The 6,926-nt window shown below is 37.7% G+C and overlaps 1 non-coding gene across 1 annotated transcript; it reads right to left on the reverse strand.

Annotated features, from left to right (window-relative positions):
* Positions 1-5,520: 5,520 nt before the first annotated feature.
* On the reverse strand, positions 5,521-5,627 carry LOC126947000 (U6 spliceosomal RNA). The gene has a single exon (XR_007722857.1). It is a non-coding gene; the product is annotated as a U6 spliceosomal RNA (small nuclear RNA).
* Positions 5,628-6,926: the final 1,299 nt, after the last annotated feature.

Raw genomic sequence — 6,926 nt, forward strand, 5'->3', positions numbered from 1 at the left:
CTCACACCTGTAATCCCACCACTTTGGGAGCCTGAGGCAAGAGGATCACTTGAGGTCATGAGTTTGAAATGAGCCTGGGTAACACAGTGAGATCCAGTCTCTACAAATAGACTTGAAAAATATATATATATATATGGGCATGGTAGCACACTCCTGTGGTCCTAGCTATTCAGGAGGCTGAGGCAGGATGATGACTAGAGCACAGATTTCAAGGCTGCAGTGAGCTGTGATAGTACCACTACACTCCAGCCTGGGCAACACAGGAAGGCCCTGTCTCTTAAAAAAAAAAAAAAAAAAAAAAAGAGATACAGTTTTCCCCATATGGCAACCCAATTGATGTAACACCATTTATTTAAAAGACCATTATTTCTCTGTTGCACTGCAGTGTTACCTTCAGCGTAAATCAGTCGACTATAAATATGTGGATCTGTTTCCGAATTTTACATGCTCAATTGATCCGTTTGTTTATCCTTGCACCAGTATCAAACAGTCATATTTATCATAGCTTTGTACAGAAAATGAAATCTGGTAGTATAAGATTTCCAGCTTTGTTCGTCTTAAAGATTGCCTCGGTTGTTTCTGGCCCTTTAAATTTCTATATGACTTTTAGAGTAAACTTGAAAATTTTGGCCAAAACCACTTTTTGCTTAAGATTCTGTTAAATGTATTTGTTAATTTGGGGAGAACTGACATCTTTATAATACTGAGTCTTCCAATCCATGAATGTCCTCATTTATTTATGCCTTCTTTAATTTCTCTCAATCATGTTTTGTTAGTCTTGCAATTCTTTCATTAGATGTGCTCCTAGGTATTTGATAGCTAATGTAAATGTCATCTTTTTAAATAAATTTAAATTCCTATATGTTGCTGCTATGTAGAAATAAAAGTGACTTAGTATACTGACCTTGCATCCAGTGACCTTACAAATTTTACTTCTTAATTGTAATAATTTATAGATTCTTTTGAATGTTATACATATGCAAATATGTCACCTGAGAATAACAGTTTTATATATTTTTCTAATTCTTATGCCTTTTATTTTTCTTATCATAATGCACTGGCTATAACTACAGTATAATGTTGAGTAGAAATGCTGATAGTAGGCATTTGTCATTTATTCTTGATTTCAAGAGGAAGGCTTTTGATACTTCATGACTAAGTGTGATGTTTGCTGTAGGTTTCTGTAGATAATCTTTATCAGATTAAGAAAGTTCCCTTTTATACCTACTCTACTAATAGTTTTTATCTTGTATGGGTGTTTAATTTTTTTCAAAAGCTTTCCTGCATCTCCTTAGATGATCATATAATTTCCTACTTTTTATGTTAATGATTTTGAATGCTAAACCACACTTGCATTCCTAGAACAAACCCCACTTGCTTGTGATGCATATTCGTTTATATAAAGCTAGATTTGATTTGATAATACTTTTAGTGTCTCAGCATCTATGTTCATGAGAGAGCACTTTGTAGATGTGTTTTCTTGTAATGTCCTTACTGCTTTGTTTTCCATGTTGATCCAATGGCACAATAACTAAGTCAATGAAGCATATCCTAAGGAAGGCTGCCTCATCCTTGGAATGTCAGGCCTTACTCTATAAGCATCTTTGGACTCCCACACTTTCTGCCTCAGGCTCAGCAACTTGATCAGTAAAGGGCTTTGCCTTTGTGTTGGTCACTCCCTCTCCCTACCTTTTATATGGCTAATGGGAATGCTAGGCTCTTTTGAAATCTCTTGGGTTGATTTTCTCCCTCCTGTAGGTAGGGAGAGGGTGAAAAGGCTATTGTTCTTATTCCTGTCTTCTGTGTAGAGGAGCCCATCTTCTTTTTGGGGGCAATATTGAGGTTGGGTTAGCTTATCCCTTGCAAACTTCCTACATATCCTCCCCTGAAGAGTTGCACCTGAGTCTAACCCTCAGGTTTCAGTCAAGTGGTCCAAAGTAAAGAGTTTTGCTGACCCTATTTCACCACAGGGAAGCCTGGCCTGAGGGCAGAGTAGACAGGCCTGGCTCCTTTCTGATGCATATGACCTATCTTGGTCTAAGTGAAAAAACTGAGACTTCCTCTTTACTCTTTCACCACCTAACTTTTTCCTTAAAGCTAATGGAGTTATCTTTCAAGATTAATGAAGCTCCTCATTTGAAGAGGTTTGCGTACAGTGATATCAGAACACCTTTTCACTTCAAAGTCGAAGATCACTTCTGAACAAACAAGCTTATTTAATTGATTGAAACATCTAGGAGGGTTAGAGTATAGTTTAAGAGGCTACGTAGGTATGGCAAGAGGAGGCTGACTTGATTCAAGAAGGGCTGAAGAAGTTTCAGTGGCTTGTTATTAAGCTCAAGCTGCTAGACTACACTTGCCATTTTGGCTGGTGATTCCCAGGTCTGATTTATATGGTGGAGGCCTGGCAGGTTTCTTATGCTCATGAGTAACCCCAGAATGTTTAAAGAGATAGGAATTATAGAAGGTTTCCCTGCCTGTAGGTCAGCTGATCTGTTAGATCTTGCCATTGGGGAAGGAAACTCACATCTTCTGAACACCTATCGCACCCTGCACCATGACTCTTATTTTATGTCTATCTTACCTACATATCACAAAAACTCTACTATGTATATATTATTGTCCTAGTTTTACAAAGGAGAAAAACTGAAGCCCTGATGGCATGATGTAAATTGCTCAAGGTCATCTAATTAAGAAATGGGATATTAATTTCATTCCACTTGTACCGAATTTCAAAACTGAGCTCTATTAGAATAGGCTGTGTTTGGTTATAGGCAACAGAAAATCAGTTTAACTTAGACACAGACCAGGTAAACAAAAAGGCATTTATTGGCTTTATTTTAGGAAGAAATTGCTGGAATAATCTAGGAAGAAGTAGTAGGGTAATTCATGGAATTGAAGAACTGTAAGAACCAAGATTTCGGTGAGCAGAACTAGGGACTCAAAGCTGCTAGTACTCTCCTTTTCTCTGTATATCTCTTATCTTTGATTTTCTATGCAAATTTATTTCATGCTCTTTTACTTCAGACAGGGTTTTGTCTACTTGGCAGGAAACATGGCTGACAAGAGCTTCATTTCAGCAACTTCAGTGGGTAAAAATCTTCCTTTTTTCCTAGAATCTACATATCTCAGTAAAAGACTGAGATTGACATGAATTGGGCTTGATCAATCACTGCTGCCAGAGAAAGTGGGATATTTTCCTTGGCAAAACCTAAATCATAGGCCTACCCAGATTTGCGAGAATCTGTTACAAGAAAAGGAGAAGAAAGAAAGGACAGATTAGAAAAAAGTAATTCCCACAGACTATTAATTACATGTGCTTTTCCTACTCACTAGGGACTAGTGCAGAGTATGACAAGCATATTTTCTCAGGGGTCAGATTGTAAATGTTTTTAGGCTTTGTAGGCCACATACTATATCTTCTACTTCTTCTTCATTCTATTTTTCTTTTCCTTGCAATTCTTTACATAGGTGAACACCAGTTTTAGCTGATAGGCCATACCAAAAGAGGCTTCAGGCTGACTATGGTTTGGCTGGCCAGTTTTCTGAGCTCTGGTTTAGTGAAGTTAAATACGGACCCAAGACTGAGCCATTTTGAAACACAGCATGCTACAGTATCTTAGGATCTAGTCAACTACACACTGGGAATGTTCAAACCCTTAGCTAAATTCATTAACTGAAATAAGGTAGATACTTTAGTGAGCAAGGCAAGAGGAAACTAACATTGGAGTGCCTTATTGGTGTGAAGTGTCAAGCTAGGCGCTTTATATAACATAATCTCATTGAGTCTTCACAGTAATTTTGTGAATCAGGTACTATTATTATTCTTGTCTGAGAGATGAGGAAACTGAGACTGAGAGAAAAGTGACTTGTTAAAGTCCGCCTAGCCAGTAAGTGCCACAGCCAGCTTCAGACACAAGTTTCTCTGGTTACCAAACCAAAATACTTTACAGTAATTTTAGCATGTCAACTGCAGGTTCTGTGGTTGGTGGGTTGGGGAGGTGGTTCAGTCTAGCAGCAACATCAACAGCAATAGTTGATACCTCCCTAGGGTCGCAAAAGGGTGGTAGTCATAATTATCTTTGGGCATCACATCTGTTTCAATGAACTCACCTGGTATTTTTACAGTTTCTTATATTAGACTGACTCTTAATAACCAGCATGGAATATCTTTTCCCCAAGTAATGCTAGCCAAAGGCCATAGGCAAGGTGTTTTAATAGATAACAAAGGATAGTCGCTTCAGTGTTAATAGAATTTTATTCCTTCGAGCTCCTATGGTTGTGTGCTATGTTGATTTGTGGATAGGGATATTTAACCCAAAGTAGATTTTGAAACAGCAGAATATTGTTTTGATGAAGGAATATAGTCAGGTAGACCTCTTCTTTCTGTTTTTCTGCTCCCCCAAATAAGAGAGAACTTGAAGTAGATAGCAGATTCACGTTATGTTTTCAGGAGTGTCTTTTTTTGACAATGACAAATTTGTAGCCTTTGAAATATATCCTTCCAAAAATAAACCAGCACATATCTTCAGAAGTCATCTGACATTGAGTTTTCTGCTTTATCTTTTGAGGTCTGGCAAGGGCCACTAAGTGAAGAAAATGAAGAAAACTTATTTACTGTGTATCTACTATGTGTCAGGTGCTTTCCTAAAATAAGTTTGTAAGTTAGGTAGTATGATTATCCCATTTTAATTTTAATGATTCTTAGTGTATGCTAAGCCTTTCACACCTCCATTTATGAAGAAGTTGAGACTCAGAGAAAGGAAGTGACTTTCTCAAGGTTACACAGCTTAGCAGATCCAAGATAATGATCTCAAGCTAGACACACAAACTCTGCTCTTTTCCCAATAATATACCATACTACAAGCAATTGTTCTCTGGTCCTTACAACTCCTGGACTAAGGCAAGAAAGAGGGTTTATATTTATGAAGTTTCAACATTAGCATTTTGGCCTATGGGGGTTTCTGGAGTTCTCCATTATAGGGATTTGGAGCACAATGAATCATAAGGCATTTTTTGGCATGTAACATACCTTTTTTAAAGATCTATTTATCCCCTGTAAGCTAATGTTTTTGCCCACAACACGCCATGCAAAGTAACTGGCCCAAGCCCACCCCTCTCGCCTGACTTGGTCCTCTCGCAATTCTCATGTCTGTACTTATGGTGCATCGCAAGGTGAAGCCTGTAAAGTTTCTCTTGGGAAAGGTCCCAGTCCCTTCCCTTGGGCCTAGAAAAATAAAATTTTATTTTAAGGTGTATTATGCATAAATAATAGAAGCAGAAATAGAGGGAAGGAATATGAATGAGTATATGCAATAATAGATAATAGCTTGCTTGCTTTTCTCTCTATATAAACCCTATAGTTTACTTTTGCCTGTTTTTTAAAGTTTATGTGAATGGAATCACATGCTATGTTTTCTTTTCTTGTCTCATTTCTTTCACTCAATATTATGTGTATGAGATTCATTGAATATATATGCATTCATTCATGTTGCTAATCATTTTATTGTACAAATATAGAGAAATATAGCATATTTTATGAATTTATGTGTCCTCCCTACATAAGGGCGATGCTAATCATCTATTCATTTCTTCAATTTTAGTTTATGTGCGGTGGAAGTGAGCATGAGCATTGGTTTCTTCGTCTGTAAAGTGGAGATAACAGAACTAGCTAACTCATCAGTTTATTGTGAGAATTAAATAAGACAGATATAGGTTTAGCATTCATAGTATTTGGTTGTTTTTTTTTTATTATTTCCACAATGAGAGGCTTTAATGTACAGAGTATGCGGTTTTGGAGCCACAGATACTTGACATTGATTTCTAGTTCCATTGTTTCTTTCCTTTCTCAAGTATCAGTTTGCTTGTCGGCAAGATAGAAATGAGTAATATTCCACAACCAAGTTTTGTCATAGGAGTCCTGATAAAAATGCAGAATATCTGGCACATGGTAGGCACTTGGTATAGTTTCTTGATCTGTACTTCATTTTTAAAAAGTATTCGAAACTGCAGTGTTTAGAAATCACACTGATGATGACAGAGTATCAATTTCCCAGTTTAACATGGAGAAATAGAACTGGAACTCTGTGTGTATGTGAGTATATATGTGTCTGTGTGTGTGTGAAACAGAGACAGACAGACACGCACACACACACACACACACACACACACACACAGAGAGAGAGAGAGAGAGAGAGAGAGAGAGAGAGAGAGAGAGAGAGAGAAGGAGAGTGAAAGAGAGAAGTGATTCAAGGAGAAATAGTGAGACTGTTTTTCTGCGTGTGGCTTTACAGTCAGAGACCTTGCCTAGGAGCATGGAGGAAGAACCCTTGTGAAATAGAGCCTATAAAAGCAATTTTTAAAAATGCTAATCCAAGATGTAGTTTTTCCCTGGGTTGGGGTTCTGATGAGTGATTTGAGTGAGAAAAATGTACTTATTGCTACATTTGTCTCAGTGTGACAACCAGGCATGAACTACACACCACTGAATGGGAAGAGTTACCCTTGGAATACATGCTGACTAATTAGAAACAATTTTGCCAGATGTTATTAATTGCAGAAAAGCTCCCCTTTCCTCCTCGGGAAGTTGACTCAACCCTTTCAGAACTTTCTGTTGGTTTTGATGGCTGACAAGGAGGGTGAGATATGGAACTATTTTATATCTATTGTGCTTCTTTTGTGTCCTAAAAGGCAGGACCTGAACCTTATCCACTGAGCTGGGTGATCCTTAACAAACATCAAATCCTGAAGATAGTTCTAGCTTTTTCTCTACACTTTTCTTCTCCCGTTATCACCCTTACCCCTTGCTGTACCCAACTCCACTTTATCTCCCAGATGTGAATAAAACAGCTACTGAAAAGCTGTGATATCACTGAGTATAAAAGGCTAACCAAAGGCCAAAGGAAGGCTGGACTCTTCCATTAGCT

This window comes from Macaca thibetana, chromosome X, assembly GCF_024542745.1.
Source record: "Macaca thibetana thibetana isolate TM-01 chromosome X, ASM2454274v1, whole genome shotgun sequence".
NCBI lineage: Eukaryota > Metazoa > Chordata > Mammalia > Primates > Cercopithecidae > Macaca > Macaca thibetana.